Source organism: Triticum urartu, chromosome 1A (genome assembly GCF_056163025.1).
Source record: "Triticum urartu cultivar PI428250 chromosome 1A, HENAU_Tu73, whole genome shotgun sequence".
Classification (NCBI taxonomy): Eukaryota; Viridiplantae; Streptophyta; class Magnoliopsida; order Poales; family Poaceae; genus Triticum; species Triticum urartu.
The window spans coordinates 271668494-271689918 of NC_141873.1; positions in this window are offsets into that span (position 1 = coordinate 271668494).

Consider the following 21425-nt stretch of genomic DNA (forward strand, 5'->3'; position numbering starts at 1 on the left):
CTTGTCAGTGCAGCCGAAGATAATGTCATCCACATAGATTTGGCATACAAAGAATTCTCCATCATATGTCTTTGTGAAGAGTGTGGGATCCAGGGAACCAGGTTTGAAGCCTTTGCTCTTCAGGAAATCTTTGAGTGTATCATACCAAGCACGAGGGGCTTGTTTAAGGCCATACAGTGCCTTGTTGAGCTTGTATACCATATCAGGGCATTTTGGATCTTCAAACCAAGGTGTTGTGCAACATACACTTCTTCTTCAATCTTGCCATTGATAAAAGCACTCTTCACATCCATTTGGTACAGGAGGATGTTGTGATGGTTGGCATAGGATAGCAGTATGAAAAAATGGCTTCAAGCCTAGCCATCGGAGCAAATGTTTCGTAGAAGTCAATCCCTTCAACTTGAGTGTATCCTTGAGCAATGAGACGAGCCTTGTTCCTGACAACTTGACCATGCTCATCTTGTTTGTTGCGATAGATCCATTTTGTGCCAATGATGTTATGATTCTGAGGGTCAGGACGCTTAACCAATTCCCACACATTGTTCAGCTTGACCTGTTGAAGCTCTTCTTGCATCGCTTGAATCCATTCAGGTTCCATGAAGGCTTCAACAACTTTCTTGGGTTCAGATATAGATACAAATGCAAAGTGCCCACAGAAATTTGCTAGTTGTGTTGCTCTTGAACGAGTGAGTGGACCAGGTGCATTGATGCTATCAATTATCTTCTCAATCTGCACTTCATTTGCAACACGACGATGACCTGGACGAAGACTTTGGTCCTGCTGATCATTGTCTTCATTATCGGCATTGACTTCAGGCTGAGCAGTGTCTTCGGGTTGATTAGGTGCAGAAATGATGATTTCTTCTTCCGCCTGAGCCTCTGAAGGTATGATTTCTCTAGTACCCATAACCTTGATGGATTCACTTGGTGAGACTTCATCAGTTAGGAGCTCATAGGATGTCTTCTTTAGAATCTTGTGAAGATAAACACGGTTGATGACGTGACATGCAGTGTCAATGGTTTCAGGCCAGAACTTCCTTGGTGTCTTGTACTCATTAAGCATCGTTCGTGCCATCTCAATGAGGGTTCTGTTCTTGTGCTCCATGATGCCATTCTGCTGAGGTGTGTATGGAGCAGAGAACTCATGAGTGATGCCCAATGTATCAAGATAAGTGTCGAGGCCGGTGTTCTTGAACTCTGTGCCATTGTCACTTCTGATGTGCTTGATCTTGATGCCATAGTTCGTCATGGCACGATTGGCGAATCGTCTGAAGACATCCTGCACTTCATTCTTGTAGAGGATTATATGCACCAATTTATATCTTGAGTAATCATGAACAATGACAAAGCCATAGAGGCAAGCAGTGGTAGTAAGAGTAGAGTAGTGAGTACAGCCAAATAGTTCCATGTGAAGGAACTCGAAGGGACGAGATGTCGTCATGATTGTCTTCGAGGGATGCTTGGCCCTTGTCATCTTTCCAGCTTCGCAGGCACCACACAGATGATCCTTCTTGAACTTGATGCCCTCGATGCCTATGACATGTTTCTTCTTTGCGAGTGTGTACAAGTTCCTCATGCCAGCATGCCCTAGCCTCCGATGCCAGAGCCAGCACTCTAAAGCTTTTGCTAGAAGACATACGGCCAACTGTGGTCCTGCTGAGAAATCTACCATGTACAAATCATCTTTTCAATATCCTTCAAGGACTGGAGATTTTTCAGATTCCATAAGCACAAGGCAACGATATTTTACAAACATCACAACCATGTTCAAATCACAAAGCATTGAGACATACATTAAGTTGAAACCAAGGGATTCAACAAGCATCACTTTATCCATGTGCTGATCCTTTGAGATTGCAACTCTACCTAGACCCAATACCTTGCTTTTACCAGTGTCAGCAAATGTGATGTGACTCTTGTCATATGGACATAAGGTTGAGTCCATGAGAAGACTTCGATCACTAGTCATGTGGTTAGTGCATCCACTATCCATAATCCACTCAGAAGCCTTTGGTATCATACCCTATAGTGCAGTTAGGGGGATAGGCTTCACCAAGGGAAATGTGAAGCATAGACATTTGACGAACATGCATATTATCAAAGTTCAGATCCTAGTTAGGGCAGATAGGATGATTGTCAAGGAATCCAGGAACAAAATACATAGTAAGACCATTTGGGCATTTTATCTTGCGCCCCACAAGATGTTTTAGGTCCCCAGCATAAGCATCAGACACCTTTGATTTCCGGCTGGAGACCTTTCCCTGCAAAAGAGAGTTAATTTTTCTTAACCACCCACATCTTGAGGGGTGGCTTCGAAGCAATGAGTCTAAATGCAACATCTGAGAACTTCGGCTTTGGAGCCCTAGCAAATAGCCTTGCAGGAGGTGAATAATACTCATAAGAATATGCAGAATAGTTCTTGGTCTTATGAACATAGCGGTTTGATGAAACACGCTCATATTCATAAGTCCGAGTATGGTTTCCCTGCAAAATATTGGCATTAGGGTGACTCTGGTGAGTCCTTTGTCTGTATGAAGCCTTTGGACCATATGAAGTCTTTGGTCTGGGGTTTGTCTTCTTCCCAGGTGGTGTCATGATGACATTCACCTGAAGATTTTCAAGACAACTCTTGGGCACCCAGATCTTCTTCAAAGGGGGTCCATTCCTGCAGTTAGTACCAATATACCTGGCAAACACTTCACCCTTCTGATTCTTAAATAGTCTATAGTTTGCATGAAAGGATTCATCAATGATAATAGGGTTAGCACAAGTGAAGCCAGATAAGGTAGATGGATCCACTGAAGGTCCCTTTGCAGCAACCCATGTGGTTTTGGGGTACTGCTTAGGCTTCCAGTAGGAACCATCAACATTCATTTTCCTCTCGAACCCAACACCCTCTTTCCTAGGGTTTCGGTTCAAAATTTGTTTCTTGAGGACATCGCATAGTGTTTGATGCCCTTTTAGGCTTTTGTACATCCCTGTTTCAAGCAATGTTTTCAACTTGGCATTCTCATCAGCAATAGTAGTGGAATCCTCAGAAGAGGTGTTAGTTTCCATATCAGCAGTTGAAGACATAGCAACAGTAGTAGCAGTAGAACATCCAGCAACAGAAGCAGCATTATCACACTCAAGACATTTTAAACATGGTGGCTCAAAGTCTTCCTAATCAGAACTCATCTGTTGAGCGCGGAGTGACTCGTTCTCCTTTTGAAGATCTTCATGAGCCGATCTCAAGTTCTCAAGCTCTTGCTTCCTTTGAAGATAATCATAGGAGAGCTTTTCATGAGTAGTTGAGAGCGTTTCATGATGACTTTCAAGTTCCTCATACTTAACATAAATACTTTTAATCTCTTCAATTAAGGACTGAATTCGAGTCATTTCTACGTCCAACAGGTCATCGCTTTTGTCTAGCAACTTTTGAATATGTTCCATTACATTTTGTTGTTCTGTTGCAATTTTAGCATGTGTTTTGTAGCTAGGTTTAGATTCACATTCAGAGTCATCTTCACTTGAAGTTTGAAAGTAAGAATTGTTGGGGAACGTAGCAGAAATTCAAAATTTTCCTACGTGTCACCAAGATCTATCTATGGAGAGACCAGCAACGAGGGGAAGGAGAGTGCATCTACATACCCTTGTAGATCGCTAAGCGGAAGCGTTCAAGTGAACGGGGTTGATGGAGTCGTACTCGTCGTGATTCAAATCACCGATGACCAAGTGCCGAACGCACGGCACCTCCGCGTTCAACACACGTGCAGCCCGGTGACGTCTCCCACGCCTTGATCCAGCAAGGAGAGAGGGAGAGGTTGAGGAAGACTCCATCCAGCAGCAGCACAACGGCGTGGTGGTGATGGAGGAGCATGGCAATCCTGCAGGGCTTCGCCAAGCACCACAGAAGAGGAGGGAGAGAGAGATGCAGGGCTACACCAACGAGAGATCGAATCACGTGTGTTATGGGCAGCCCCCTAGGCCTCATATATATAGGGGAAGGGGAGGGGCTGCGCCCCCTCTAGGGTTCCCACCCCTAGAGGGGCGGCAGCCCTAGATGGGTCTTGGGTGGCGGCCAAGAGAGGGGAGAGGGGAGGGAAGCGCAGCTAGATGGGCTCTAAGGCCCATCCCCTTTAGGGTTTGCCCCCTTCCCACCTCTTAGGCACCATGGGCCCTTGTGGGAGGCACACCAGCCCACTAAGGGGCTGGTCCCTCGCCACTCATGGCCCATGCAAGCCTCCGGGGTTGGTGGCCCCACTTGGTGGACCCCCGGGACCCTCCCGGTGGTCCCGGTACGTTACCGATAAACCCCGAAACTCTTCCGGTGACCAAAACAGGACTTCCCGTATATAAATCTTTACCTCCGGACCATTCCGGAACTCCTCGTGACATCCGGGATCTCATCCGGGACTCCGAACAACATTCGGTTACCATATACAAACTTCCTTTATAACCCTAGCGTCATCGAACCTTAAGTGTGTAGACCCTACGGGTTCGGGAGACATGCAGACATGACCGAGACGTTCTCCGGTCAATAACCAACAGCGGGATCTGGATACCCATGTTGGCTCCCACATGTTCCACGATGATCTCATCGGATGAACCACGATGTCAAGTACTTAATCAATCCCGTATACAATTCCCTTTGTCTATCGGTACGATACTTGCCCGAGATTCGATCGTCGGTATCCCGATACCTTGTTCAATCTCGTTACCGGCAAGTCTCTTTACTCGTTCCGTAACACATCATCCCGTGATCAAATCCTTGATCACATTGTGCACATTATGATGATGTCCTACCGAGTGGGCCCAGAGATACCTCTTCGTTTACACGGAGTGACAAATCCCAGTCTCGATTCGTGCCAACCCAACAGACACTTTCGGAGATACCTGTAGTGCACCTTTATAGTCACCCAGTTACGTTGTGACATTTGATACACCCAAAGCACTCCTACGGTATCCGGGAGTTGCACAATCTCATGGTCTAAGGAAATGATACTTGACATTAGAAAAGCTTTAGCATACGAACTACACGATCTAGTGCTATGCTTAGGATTGGGTCTTGTCCATCACATCATTCTCCTAATGATGTGATCCCGTTATCAACGACATCCAATGTCCATGGTTAGGAAAACATAACCATCTATTGATCAACAAGCTAGTCAACTAGAGGCTCACTAGGGACATGGTGTTGTCTATGTATCCACACATGTATCTGAGTTTCCTATCAATACAATTATAGCATGGATAATAAACGATTATCATGAACAAGGAAATATAATAATAATCAATTTATTATTGCCTCTAGGGCATATTTCCAACAGTCTCCCACTTGCACTAGAGTCAATAATCTAGTTCACATCGCCATGTGATTAACACTCACAGGTGACATCGCCATGTGACTAACACCCAAAGAGTTCTGGGTTTGATCATGTTGCTTGTGAGAGAGGTTTTAGTCAACGGGTCTGAACCTTTCAGATCCGTGTGTGCTTCACAAATCTCTATGTCATCTCCTAGATGCAGCTACCACGTTCTATTTGGAGCTATTCCAAATAACTGTTCTACTATACGAATCCAGTTTACTACTCAGAATAATCTGGATTAGTGTCAAAGTTTGCATCGGCGTAACCCTTTACGACGAACTCTTTTACCACCTCCATAATCGAGAAAATTCCTTAGTCCACTAGTTACTAAGGATAACTTTGACCACTGTCCTGTGATCCGTTCTTGGATCACTCTTGTACCCCTTGACTGACTCATGGCAAGGCACACTTCAGGTGCGGCACACAGCATAGCATACTGTAGAGCCTATGTCTTAAGCATAGGGGACGACCTTCCGTCCTATCTCTCTATTCTGCCGTGGTCGAGCTTTAAGTCTTAACTTCATACCTTACACCTCAGGCAAGAACTCCTTCTTTGACTGATCCATCTTGAACACCTTCAAGATCATGTAAAGGTATGTGCTCATTTGAAAGTACCATTAAGCGTTTTGACCTATCCTTATAGATCTTGATGCTCAATGTTCAAGCAGCTTAATCCAGGCTTTCTATTGAAAAACACTTTCAAATAACCCTATATGCTTTCTAGAAATTCTACGTCATTTCTGATCAACAATATGTCAACAACATATATTTATCAGAAATTCTATAGTGCTCCCACTCACTTCTTTGGAAATACAAGTTTCTCATAAACTTTGTATAAACCCAAAATCTTTGATCATCTCATCAAAGCATACATTCCAACTCCGAGATGCTTACTCCAGTCCTTAGAAGGATTGCTAGAGCTTTGCATACTTGTTAGCATCTTTCAGGATTGACAAAACCTTCCGGTTGTATCACATACAACCTTTCCTCAAGAAAATCGTCGAGGAAACAATGTTTTGACATCCTATCTGCAAGATTTCATAAATAATGCAGTGACTGCCAATATAATTCCAACAGACTCTTAGCATCGCTACGAGTGAGAAAGTCTCACCGTAGTCAACTCCTTGAACTTGTCAGAAAACATCTTAACGACAAGTCGAGCTTTCCTAATGGTGACATTTACCATCATTGTCCGTCTTCCTTTTAAAATCCATCTACACTCAACAGCCTTACGACCATCAAGTAGTTCTTCCAAAGTCTACACTTTGTTTTCATACATGGATCCTCTCTCGGATTATATGGCCTCAAGCCATTTATCGGAATCCAGGCCCACCATCGCTTCTCCATAGCTCGTAGGTTCATTGTTGTCTAGCAACATGACTTCCAAGACAGGATTACGTACCACTCTGAAGTAGTACGCATCCTTGTCATCCCACGAGGTTTGGGAGTGACTTGATCCGAAGTCTCATGATCAATATCATAAGCTTCCACTTCAATTGGTGTAGGTGCCACAGGAACAACTCTTTGTGCCCTGCTATACACTAGTTGAAGTGACGGTTCAATAACCTCATCAAGTCTCCACCATCCTCCCACTCAATTCTTTCGAGAGAAACTTTTCCTCGAGGAAGGACCCGATTCTAGAAACAATCCTTTATTGCTTTCGGATCTGAGACAGGAGGTATACCCAACTGTTTTTGGGTTGTCCTATGAAGATGCATTTATCCGCTTTGGGTTCGAGCTTATCGGCCTGAAACTTTTCCACATAAGCGTCGCAGCCCCAAACTTTTAAGAAATGACAGCTTAGGTTTCTCTAAACCATAGTTCATACGGTGTCATCTCATCGGAATTACGTGGTGCCCTATTTAAAGTGAATGTGGTTGTCTCTAATGCTTAACCCATAAACTATTGTGGTAATTCGATAAGAGACATCATGGTATGCATCATATCCAATAGGGTGCAGTTATGATGTTCGGACACACCATCACACTATGGTGTTCCAGGCTGTATTAGTTGTGAAACGATTTCCACAATGTCTTAATTTTGTGCCAAACTCGTAATTCAGATATTCATCTCTATGATCATATCATAGATCTTTTATCCTCTTGTCATGACGATCTTTCAACTTCACACTGAAATTACTTGAACCTTTCAATAATTCAGACTCGTGATTCATCAAGTAAATGTACTCAACATCTACTCAAATCATCTGTGAAGAAAGAACATAACGATATCCACTACATGCCTCAGCACTCATTGGACTGCACACATCAAAATGTATTACTTCCAACAATTTGCTTTCTAGTTCCATTTTACTGAAACCGAGGCTTTCAGTCATCTTGCCCATGTGGTATGATTTGCATGCCTCAAGTGATTCAAAATCAAGTGAGTCCAAACGGTCCATTTGCATGGAGTTTCTTCATGCATACACACCAATAGACATGGTTCGCATGTCTCAAACTTTTCAAAAATGAGTGAGTCCAAAGATCCATCAACATGGAGCTTCTTCATGCGTTTTATACCGATATGACTTACGTGGCTGTGCCACAAGTAGGTGGTACTATCATTACTATCTTTTGGCATGAACATGTGTATCACTACGATCGAGATTCAATAAACCATTCATTTTAGGTGTAAGACCATTGAAGGTATTATTCAAATAAACAGAGTAACCATTATTCTCCTTAAATGATTAACCGTATTGCGATAGTCATAATCCAATCATGTCTATGCTCAACACAAACACCAATCTCGATGGTAGAAGGAGCGTACGATATTTGATTATATCAACATTGGAAACACTTCCAACACATATCATCAGCTCACCTTTAGCTAGTCTCCGTTTATTCCGTAGCTTTTATTTCGAGTTACTAACACTTAGCCACCGAACCGGTATCTAATACCCTGGTGCTACTAGGAGTACTAGTAAAGTACACATCAACACAATGTATATCCAATATACTTCTATCGACCTTGCCAGCCTTCTAATCTACCAAGTATCTAGGGTAATTCTGCTCCAGTGGTTGTTCCCCTTATTACAGAAGCACTTAGTCTCGGGTTTGGGTTCAACCTTGGGTTTCTTCACTAGAGCAGCAGCTGAATGGCCGTGTCATGAAGTATCCCTTCTTGCCCTTGCCCTTCTTGAAACTAGTGGTTTCACTAACCATCAACAATTGATGCTCCTTCTTGATTTCTACTTTTGTGGTGTCAAACATTGCGAATATCTCAAGGATCATCATATATGTCCCTGATATATTATAGTTCATCACGAAGCTCTAGCAGTTTGGTGGTAATGACTTCGGAGAAACATCACTCTCTCATCTGGAAGATCAACTCCCACTCGATTCAAATGATTGTTGTACTCAGACAATCTGAGCACTAGCTCAACAATTGAGCTTTTCTCCTTTGTTTGCAGGCTAAGAAAATCGCCGGAGGTCTTATACCTCTTGACGTGGGCACGAGCCTGAAATTCCAATTTCAGCCCTCAAAACATCTCATATGTTTCGCGACGTTTCAAAAACGTCTTCGGTGCCTCAACTCTAAACCGTTTAACTGAACTATCACGTAGTTATCAAAATGTGTATGTCAGATGTTCACAACATCCACAGACAACGTTCGAGGTTCAGCACACTGAGCGGTGCATTAAGGACATAAGCCTTCTAAGAAGCAATGAGGACAATCCTCAGTTTACGGACCTAGTCCGCATAATTGCTACTTTCAACTTTCAACTAATTTTTCTCTAGGAACATATCTAAACAGTAGAACTAAAGCGCGAGCTACGACATAATTTGCAAAATCCTTTTGACTATGTTCAGGATAATTAAGTTCATCTTATGAACTCCCACTCAGATAGACATCCCTCTAGTCATCTAAGCGATTACATGATCCGAGTCAACTAGGCCGTGTCCGATCATCACGTGAGACGGACTAGTCAACGTCGGTGAACATCTTCATGTTGATCGTATCTTCTATACGACTCATGCTCGACCTTTCGGTCTTCTGTGTTCCGAGGCCATGTCTGTACATGCTAGGCTCGTCAAGTTAACCCTAAGTGTTTTGCATGTGTAAAACTGTCTTACACCCGTTGTATGTGAACGTAAGGATCTATCACACCCGATCATCACGGCGTGCTTCGAAACGACGAACTGTAGCAACGGTGCACAGTTAGGGGAGAACACTTCTTGAAATTTTAATGAGGGATCATCTTATTTACTACCGTCGTTCTAAGCAAATAAGATGTATAAACATGATAAACATCACATGCAATCAAATAGTGACATGATATGGCCAATATCATATAGCTCCTTTGATCTCCATCTTGGGGCTCCATGATCATCTTGTCACCGGCATGACACCATGATCTCCATCATCATGATCTCCATCATCGTGTCTTCTTGAAGTTGTCACGTCATCTATTACTTCTACTACTACAGCTAACGGTTAGCAATAAAGTAAAGTAATTACATGACGTTTAAGTTGACACGCAGGTCATAAATAAATAAAGACAACTCCTATGGCTCCTGCCGGTTGTCATACTCATCGACATGCAAGTCGTGATTCCTATTACAAGAACATGATCAATCTCATACATCACATATATCATTCATCACATCCTTTGGCCATATCACATCACATAGCATACCCTGCAAAAACAAGTTAGACGTCCTCTAATTGTTGTTTGCATGTTTTACGTGGCTGCTATGGGTTTCTAGCAAGAACGTTTCTTACCTACGCAAAACCACAACGTGATATGCCAATTGCTATTTACCCTTCATAGGACCCTTCTCATCGAATCCGATCCGACTAAAGTAGGAGAGACAGACACCCGCTAGCCACCTTATGCAACTAGTGCATGTCAGTCGGTGGAACCTGTCTCACGTAAGAGTACGTGTAAGGTCGGTCCGGGCCGCTTCATCCCACGATGCCGCCGAATCAAGATAAGACTAGTAACGGCAAGCATATTGAACAAAATCAACGCCCACAACTACTTTGTGTTCTGCTCGTGCATAGAAACTACGCATAGACCTAGCTCATGATGCCACTGTCGGGGAACGTAGCAGAAATTCAAAATTTTCCTACGTGTCACCAAGATCTATCTATGGAGAGACCAGCAACGAGGGGAAGGAGAGTGCATCTAAATACCCTTGTAGATCGCTAAGCGGAAGCGTTCAAGTGAACGGGGTTGATGGAGTCGTACTCGTCGTGATTCAAATCACCGATGACCAAGTGCCGAACGCACGGCACCTCCGCGTTCAACACACGTGCAGCCCGGTGACGTCTCCCACGCCTTGATCCAGCAAGGAGAGAGGGAGAGGTTGAGGAAGACTCCATCCAGCAGCAGCACAATGGCGTGGTGGTGATGGAGGAGCGTGGCAATCCTGCAGGGCTTCGTCAAGCACCACAGAAGAGGAGGGAGAGAGAGATGCAGGGCTGCCCCAACGAGAGATCGAATCACGTGTGTTATGGGCAGCCCCCTAGGCCTCATATATATAGGGGAAGGGGAGGGGCTGCGCCCCCTCTAGGGTTCCCACCCCTAGAGGGGCGGCAGCCCTAGATGGGCCTTGGTGGCGGCCAAGAGAGGGGAGAGGGGAGGGAAGCGCAGCTAGATGGGCTCTAAGGCCCATCCCCTTTAGGGTTTGCCCCCTTCCCACCTCTTAGGCGCCATGGGCCCTTGTGGGAGGCGCACCAGCCCACTAAGGGGCTGGTCCCTCGCCACTCATGGCCCATGCAAGCCTCCGGGGTTGGTGGCCCCACTTGGTGGACCCCCGGGACCCTCCCGGTGGTCCCGGTACGTTACCGATAAACCCCGAAACTCTTCCGGTGACCAAAACAGGACTTCCCATATATAAATATTTACCTCCGGACCATTCCGGAACTCCTCGTGACGTCCGTGATCTCATCCGGGACTCCGAACAGCATTCGGTTACCATATACAAACTTCCTTTATAACCCTAGCGTCATCGAACCTTAAGTGTGTAGACCCTACGGGTTCGGGAGACATGCAGACATGACCGAGACGTTCTCCGGTCAATAACCAACAGCGGGATCTGGATACCCATGTTGGCTACCACATGTTCCACGATGATCTCATCGGATGAACCACGATGTCAAGGACTTAATCAATCCCGTATACAATTCCCTTTGTCTATCGGTACGATACTTGCCCGAGATTCGATCGTCGGTATCCCGATACCTTGTTCAATCTCGTTACCGGCAAGTCTCTTTACTCGTTCTGTAACACATCATCCCGTGATCAACTCCTTGATCACATTGTGCACATTATGATGATGTCCTACCGAGTGGGCCCAGAGATACCTCTCCGTTTACACGGAGTGACAAATCCCAGTCTCGATTCGTGCCAACCCAACAGACACTTTCGGAGATACCTGTAGTGCACCTTTATAGTCACCAAGTTACGTTGTGACGTTTGATACACCCAAAGCACTCCTACGGTATCCGGGAGTTGCACAATCTCATGGTCTAAGGAAATGATACTTGACATTAGAAAAGCTTTAGCATACGAACTACACGATCTAGTGCTATGCTTAGGATTGGGTCTTGTCCATCACATCATTCTCCTAATGATGTGATCCCGTTATCAACGACATCCAATGTCCATGGTTAGGAAAACATAACCATCTATTGATCAATGAGCTAGTCAACTAGAGGCTCACTAGGGACATGGTGTTGTCTATGTATCCACACATGTATCTGAGTTTCCTATCAATACAATTATAGCATGGATAATAAACGATTATCATGAACAAGGAAATATAATAATAATCAATTTATTATTGCCTCTAGGGCATATTTCCAACAAGAATCGCGTGAGTTTACCTTGGCACCACATGCCATGAAGAAGTAGGTGGGAGCAGAGTCATCCTCATCATTAGCATCAGTGTTGGTGACGAAGCCATTGTCTTCAGTGTCGAAGATGGACTTGGCGACATACGCTGAAGCTAGAGCCAGGCTTGCCACGCCTGAATCTAATTCCTCTTCAGACTCCACCTCTGCCTGCTCAGATGCAGACTCCTCCTCTGAATCCATCTCCTTGCCAACAAATGCACGAGCCTTGCTGGATGAGCTCTTCCTGTGTGATGAAGTCTTCGATGAAGAGTTGGAAGAAGACTTTGAGGATTTCTTCTTCTTCTTGTCATCTGAATCATATTCCTTTCTCTTCTTCTTCTTCTTCTTGGTCTCATTATCCCACTAAGGACACTCAGAGATGTAGTGACCAGGTTTCTTGCACTTGTGGCATGTTCTCTTCTTGTAGTTACGTGAGGAAGCTTCATCGTTTCTTGAGTTGGATCTTGAGGACTTTCTGAAGTCTTTCTGCTTGGTGAACCTCTGGAACTTCTTTACAAGCATAGCAAGCTCCTTACCAATGTCTTCAGGGTCCTCAGAACTGCTGTCAGATTCTTCTTCAGATGAGGAAACAACTTTTGCCTTCAAAGCGCGAGTTCGGCCATAGTTAGGACCATAGATATCTCTTTTCTCAGATTGCTGGAACTCATGTGTGTAGAGCCTCTCAAGTATGTCATACGGTCCGAGATTCTTGAAGTCAGGGCATTCTTGAATCATCAAGGCTAAGGTGTCGAATGAGATGTCAAGCGATCTCAGAAGTGTCTTGACGATTTTTTGCTTGGTGATCTCAGTGGCGCCGAGTGCGCGAAGCTCATTTGTGATATCAGTGAGGCGATCAAATCTGAGCTGGACATTCTCATTGTCATTTCTCTTGAAGCGGTTGAAGAGGTTGTGAAGAACACTAATCCTTGAGTCTCTCTGGGTTAAGACGCCTTCATTGACCTTGGAGAGCCAGTCCCAGACTAGCTTCACAGTTTCGAGAGTGCTCACACGACCATACTGTCCTTTGGTCAGATGACCACAGATGATGTTCTTGGCAGTTGAGTCCAGTTGAATGAACCTCTTGACATCAGCAAAAGTGAAACCTTCACCGACCTTGGGAACGCTGTTCTTGACGACGTACCAGAGGTCGACGTCAATGGCTTCAAGATGCATGTGCATCTTATTCTTCCAGTAGGGGTAATCGGTGCCATGGAAGACAGGGCATGCAGCAGAGACTTTGATTATCCCTGCAGTTGACACAGCTAAAACTCTAGGTGGTTAAACCGAATCACACAGAACAAGGGAGCACCTTGCTCCGATACCAATTGAAAGTGCTAGTTATCGACTAGAGGGGGGTGAATAGGCGTTTTTTTATGGAAGTCTTCAAAACACGGAGGCTTTGAGGACAAACAGAAGAAATGAACCTATTGATATGCAGCGGAAGGTAGACTACACTAGACAAGCCATAGTCAAGTAAGCAATGAAGTGAAAGCACAAAGACTATCAGTAGCTAGGTAGTATGGATTGGGATGGAAGATAGTATGAAGCCAAACAACAACAGTCTTCACACTGTGAAGTCAATCAGATCATGCAAGCAGGCAATGACTTCACGAAGACAACTGTAAAGTAAAGAGATGAGAAGGATAGAACCAGTTGCTTGGAGAGGACACGAATTTGGTAGACCAGTTCCAGTTGCTGTGACAACTATACGTCTGGTTAGGGAGGCTCAGATTCAACTCAAAAGACCGCGTCTTCACCTTATTCCCCTTGAGCTAAGTACACACAGTCCTCGCCCAATCACTCTGGTAAGTCTTCAAGGTAGACTTCCAAACCTTCACAGACATCGTTCACCGTCGATCCACAATGACTCTTGGATGCTCAGAACGCGACACCTAACCGGCTGGAGGATTCATAGTCCTCAAGTGTAACAAGTCTTCAAATCATGCGGATAGAAAGACTTCGGTGATGCCTAACACTCTTTGGCTCTGGGTTTTTTGGGCTTTGTCCTCGCAAGGATGTCTCTCTCAAATGCTTCAGAGGTGGGTTGCCCTCAATCGACAAAAGTCGTGCACTAACTCTGAGCAGCCACCAATTTATGGTGTAGGGGTGGGCTACCTATAGCCAGGAGGCAACCCGACATGACTTGTCCGAAATGACCCTGGGTCACTAAGGAACTGACACATGTCCAATGGTCAGATTTCAAACACACGCGGCAGCTTGACTTGGGCTACAAGTAAAGCTGACTTATCCAACTCTGGATAAGATTTGCTCTCATTGTCTTCGCTTGAAGACATAGGATTTGGTTGAGCATCACATCATTCACTCTGACTTTGTTCACTTGGACCCCACTTAACAGTACAGTGGTTCCTATGACTCAACAAAGAAGAAAAGGAAACTACGAAACAACTATGTCTTCGTACTCCATAGTCTTCATATGATGTCTTCTCATGTCATAGTCTTCAATGTGAATCTCTTCGGAGACCACCATTGTCTTCAATGTCTTCACACATTTTTAGGGGTCATCTCTGGTAGGTAAACCGAATCAATATGGGACTACTACATGTGTTATCCTGCAATTCTCACAAACACATTAGTCCCTCAACCGAGTTTGTCGTCAATACTCCAAAACCAACTAGGGGTGTATAACACCCACAGCGGCTATATCTCCCACGTGTCGGGGCGCGACTTAGAGGCATAGCCGCATGGTAGTTTTGTCGCAAGAGGGGTAATCTTCACACAATCCCATGTACTGAATAAGAAATGGATAAAGAGTTGGCTTACAATCGCCACTTCAGACAATACATAAATAATTCATACATCATCAAAATACACTCAAAGACCGACTACGGCCAAATCCGAATAAAAAGGAAGATACACCCCAAATGCTAGATCCCCGATCGTCCTAACTGGGCTCCACTACTAATCATCAGGAAACGAAATGTAGTAACGACCCAGATCCTCGTCGAACTCCCACTTGAGTTCGGTAGCATCATCTACACTGGTATCCTCGGCACCTGCAATTGTTTGGAAGTATCCGTGAATCACGAGGACTCAACAATCTCACACCCGCGAGATCAAGACTATTTAAGCTTATTGGTAGGACAAGGTAGTGAGGTGGATCTGCAGCAAGCATTAAGCATATATGGTGGCTAACATACACAAATAAGAGCGAGAAGAGAAGCAACGCAACGGTCGAGAAGCTAGAAGTGATCAAGAAGTGATCCTGAAGCTACTTGCGTTCAAGCATAACACAAGACCGTGTTCACTTCCCGGACTCCGCCGAAAAGAGACCATCACAGCTACACACGCGGTTGGTACATTTTAATTACGTCAAGTGTCAAGTTCGCTACAACCGGATATTAACAAATTCCCATCTGCCACATAACCGCGGGCACGGCTCTCGAAAGTTTATACCCTGCAGGGGTGTCCCAACTTAGCCAATCACAAGCTCTCACGCTCAATGGAGGATATTCCTTCTCCCGGAAAGAACCTATCAATCTTGGACTCTCGGTTACAAGACATTTTAACAATGGTAAAACACAACCAGCAAAGCCACCCGACTGTGCCGACAAATCCCGATAGGAGCTGCACATATCTCGTTCTCAGGGCACACCGGATGAGACAAGCTACAAGTGAAACCAGCCCTCGAGTTTCCCCGAGGTGGCCCCGCAGGTGGCTCGGTTCAGACCAACACTCAGAGGAGCACTGGCCCAAGGGGGGTGAAATAAAGATGACCCTCGGGCTCGCGAAAACCCAAGGGAAAAGTCTTAGGTGGAAAATGTTAAAACCAAGGTTGGGCATTGCTAGAGGAGTTTTATTCAAAGCGAACTGTCAGAGGGTTCCCATAACACCCAACCGCGTAAGGAACACAAAATCAAGGAACATAACACTGGTATGACGGAAAACTAGGGCGGCAAAAGTGGAGCAAAACACTAGGCAAAAGGCCGAGCCTTCCACCCTTTACCAAGTATATAGATGCATTAATTAAATAGGAGATATTGTGATATCCCAACATATCCATGTTCCAACATGGAACAAACTTCAGCTTCACCTGCAACTAACAACGCTATAAGAGGGGCTGAGCAAAGCGATAACTTAGCCAAACAACGGTTTTCTAGGAAAGGTGGGTTAGAGGCTTGACATGGTAATATGGGAGGCATGATAAAAAAGTGGTAGGTAGCACAACATAGCGATAGAGCAAACAACTAGCAAGCAAAGATAGAAGTGATTTCGAGGGTATGGCCATCTTGCCTAAGATCCCGCAAGGAAGAACGAGTCCATGAAGAAGACAAGCGGACGTAGTCGAACGAATCCTCACAACTCCGGAACGAAACCGAAGCTAACGAGAGAAGCAACCCGGAAAGAAGCAAGCAACATAGTAAACAACCATCACATAAACACGGTATGATGCACAACCACGTATGATGCATGTCCGGTTTAATGAGGCATGGCATGGCAAAGTGCACAAACAATACTACAAATTAAGTGGAGCTCAATATGCAACGAGTTGCGTATTGACGAAACACCACATCAATTATTTAGTTCTCTCTCGTTTATGTACCCCACAATTTTAAATGTTCTTAAACATGGCAAGAGGTGAAGCATAAGTAAACTACACATTTTAGGCAATTTAAATGAGGCCGGAAACAACAAACAATGATTCCGGTAAATCCTCATATGCAATTTATGGATTTGGTACTGTTCTTCCCTAAACCATATTGTAGAGTTGTTAAACATGCAAGATCAGTGCACCATGTTAAACTAGGCATTTTTCTACCCCATTTACATATAAAATTTACTAAATTCGGAGCTACGGTTAATTAGTTGTGAAATAAAACATTTTAGCATGGCATTTAAGAAAATTAATGCAAACAACAATTTTAAACATTTTAAATGTGCATGAAAGTTGGATATTATGAAACTAGATGAAATTCTAGTCATTTTTCATATATAAAGCATTTTAATCCGATGCACGGTTTATTAGTTATTATATGCATGAAGTAGAGGGACTAAACTGTAAAACAAGTTTTCTCTGGATAATAGGAAAATCGTTCTGTGAAAAAAACATGAAACGGGCCAAATCTTCTAGACCGACAGAGCACAAGTGGATGAAGGGGGGTCTGCTCACCCATGGGCCATGGCCCAGGTTGGTGGAGAAGTGGCCGGCTAGAGCGCTGGGCCTCGCGTAGGGCGCGGCAGGGCTGGGTTTGATGAAGGGAAGGCGCTGGTCAACGCGGGCGCTGGAAGTAGATGCTCGGGGACCTGGATGAGGCAAAGGAACGCAGCGGCGGGGCGAACTCCGGCGGTCGAGGAGAAGGTGACCAGCGGCGCTCGGGACCAGCGGGAGACGACGAAGGAAAGGGGGGGTCTGACCGGATCCAAGGCAGAGCGACCGGATCAGTGCAACGGTGGACTTGGAGCTCCAGGCGTCGGCGTCCATGGTGGCTTGCTCGTTTGATCTGGAGCATGGAAGCAGAGGCGGGGAGAAGGACTTGGCAACGGCAGCCTGCTCAGCTGATGACGACGGCGGGGGAAGGAGGAAGCTCCGCGCGGCGGCATGGTTCACATGAGGCAGGGGCGTGTCGACCCCCCCGGTTCAAACGAAGCAAAGGCGGGGCTGGGAACCTCATGCAGGGAACGAGCAGGTGCCTTGGCAGGGCAACAGGTTTTTTGCCGGCACTCCAGGAGGTACCAGGGCGCAGGGGAGGTCCTAGATGCCGGATCCGGCAGCTGGGGAGCTCGCCGGTGGGTGCGCCCATCCATGGCGTCGGAGAAGTGCTTGGGGCGGCGCCATGCCTCGACCTGTTGCAAGCAGAGAGAAGGGAGGTGAGAAACTAGGGAAGAAGAGGAAGGCAGGAGGGAGGTGGCAGGGGCAGAACGGCCTGGTGGTGACTTCGGTCGTCGGCGGGAGGCTGGCGCCTTGCGGGCTCGCCGTGGCTCGGGTGCTTGGACCGAAAGGGGACTGCGGGATTGGCCCGATGGGGAATTTCGGGGAGAGGAGGTGGGTGGATCGGGAGGCATCCCGAGGACGATTTGGAAGGTGGCGATGGGGGAATGGGACAAGCCCCTAGAAGTTAGAGTTTTGTCTATATTTAGACTAGGGAGTGTTTATATAGGGAAAGTGAAAATTTTGGGGTAGATTTGGACTCTCCGATCTTAATCAGGTGGTCGAGAAAAAAATAGGTTAGGGAGTCCAATAAAGAAAATGAAGATGTTTTATAGATGTTCGGGGATGATCTGGACCCAATGGTAACGCTAGTCTGGTTCGGGTTCGGGGGAGTTTCGGACACGGGTGAGGGGTCGATGCACTGTGCAAAAAGGGATTAGGTGGTTTGACAAGGGGGAATCGAAAACCCAGTTGGTCTCGGAACGGTCAACGAAGGTGAGGGATTTTATGGGCTCAGAAAAGAGAGAGAAGAATGCGGTCCGAGAGAAGGTGATGAAGGCAAAGTGAGAAACGACAACGACGACAAATGCAGGTTTTGTAAAATGTCGGCAACGAAGTGCCGATGCAATGCGAATGATGCGATGATGAATGCGACAAACAAATAAAACACATGGCGGCAACAAAATACATGGAAGGCGTCTGGAGCATCGGTCTCGGGGCGTTACAACACTCCACCACTACAAGAGGACCTCGTCCCGAGATCCGGGATGGTACCGAAGAAAAGCAGAAGAGGAAGAGGTAAAACAAAGTTGCTTCTTCGATGAATGAGTGAACCCAAAGAACCTTAAAAGGTTGAAAAATTTAAAGAAAGAATACAATGGAGATGAACAAAGTTGAAAACACTCCGTTAGAAAAGAGGAACATGGAACATAACTAGAACCTTGTAGGTTGGAAGACATAAGAAAAAGGGTTGCACTGGACAGGAAGTACATGCAAGCACTCCAGATGAAATAAGATGTACAAGGAACGATAAAGATCAATTACGACAACACTCCGGTTAAAACAAGATAGAGAAGGAATAAGAATGACATAATTTTGACAGCACTCCGACTATAAATGGAAGGAATTGAACATGAACTTGAAAAGATGAGAGGATACTTGATGAAATCAACAACACACTGTCCCCGGAACTATTGAAAGAATGGCACAAGGGGTAAAAAAGATTTCAGACAGCACTCCGGTTGAGAAGGGAGGCAAAACTTGATAAGATGAGAGAACTCGAATGGATGAAACGACACACCGGTTGAATGGACAAGCAAAAGAAAGAACATGATATAGGAAAAACGAGATGACGGGAGGAAAAGAGCAACATCACAATGCCTCCGGAACGAAAGAATAGAAGATGGATTGATGGAAAGAAAAGAACGAAGAAGAAAACGACAACTCCTACCACAAATGAATTTGAGAGAGCATCCTTAAAGAAGGATTGAATGGAGTCGTTGAAAATTAAACAACAGAAGAATAAGGTTGTTGTGGGCTTATGGAAAACATCTCAAAATTATGAGGTGAAATTCCGCCACTAACGGAAACAAGAGATTGGATTGATATCAACAAGGAGACGAGAAACTTATTTCACCCGGATGATAAATGAAGAACTTTGGCCATTTGTAAGCACCATAAATAGCAACAATCCTTAGGGAAAGCTTTAGGTGAAATATAACTCTAGATAACTCCAATGAAGAGATTGATGGATTTAAGATATGAGGGAGTCCTGGATTAGGGGGTCTCCGGACAGCCGGACTATATCCTTTGGCCGGACTGTTGGACTATGAAGATACAAGATTGAAGACTTCGTCCCGTGTCCGGATGGGACTCTACTTGGCGTGGAAGGCAAGCTAGGAAATACGGATATGTATATCTCCTCCTTTGTAACCGACCTTGTGTAACCCTAGCCCCCTCCGGTGTCTATATAAGCCGGAGGGTTTTAGTCCGTAGGACAACATACAATCATACCTTAGGCTAGCTTCTAGGGTTTAGCCTCTCTGATCTCGTGGTAGATCTACTCTTGTAATACTCATATCATCAAGAACAATCAAGCAGGACGTAGGGTTTTACCTCCATCAAGAGGGCCCGAACCTGGGTAAACAACGTGTCCCCTGCCTCCTGTTACCATCTGCCTTAGACGCACAATTCGGTACCCCCTACACGAGATCCGCCGGTTTGGACACTGACATTGGTGCTTTCATTGAGAGTTCCTCTGTGTCGTCACCATAAGGCTTGATGGCTCCTTTGATCATCGCTAGCGATGCGGTCCAGGGTGAGGCTTTCCTCCCCGGATAGATCTTCATATTCGGCGACTTTGCGCTGCGGGACAATTTGCTTGGCCACCTGGAGCAGATTGAGAGCTACGCCCCTGGCCATCAGGTCAGATTTGGAAACTTGAAATACACGGCCGATATCTGTGGAGACTTGATCTTCGATGGATTCGAGCCCATGTCGGACGCGTCGCGCAGTCGCGACGAGCAAGACGTAACTCCACCGTCAGACAGTGTTCGGGAAATCGCATCCGCAGCTACTCCGGCCTTTAGTTCGGAGCAAGTCGCGCCATCCGAGAGCGGATGGATGGACCCTGCCATGGAGGCCACACTCTCAGTGGCGATAGAGCCGGATACTGACTTCACCCCATACGAGAGCCGTGTCGCCGAACCACTAGATTCATCTCCGGCCACAGACTCCGAGCCGCTCACATCCGTGCTTGTCAAATCCGACTGGGCGCCGATCATGGAGTTCACCTCCACGGATATCTTCCAGCACTCTCCCTTCGGAGATGTGCTAAACTCATTAAGGTCTCTCTCCCTGTCAGGAGAACCTTGGCCGAACTATGTCTGGCTAGAATGGGATGCGGACGACGAAGAAATTCGCTGCCCACCCACCACCCACTTAGTAGCCACTGTCGACAAATTAACCGACATGCTCGACTTCGACTCCGAAGACTTCGACAGTATGGACGACGAAGCCGGAGACGAACAGGAACCACCGCACATAGGGCGCTGGACTGCTACTTCATCGCATGACGTATACATGGTGGACACCCCCAACAAAGCCAATGGCGATGAGAAAGCAGAGGATGACCCCTCCAAGAAGCAACCCAAGCGACAACGTCAGCGGCGCTGCTCTAAGTCCTGCCATAGCAACAGAAACGATAACTGCACCACCCCGGTGGCAGAATGCGATCAAGATGCAAACTACATACATAGTACGGACCCGACATCCGAACACGATTACGTCAAAGATTCGCCTCATCAATCCCCGTCTAGGGAAGAAAACAGTCCGAACGAAGATGCACC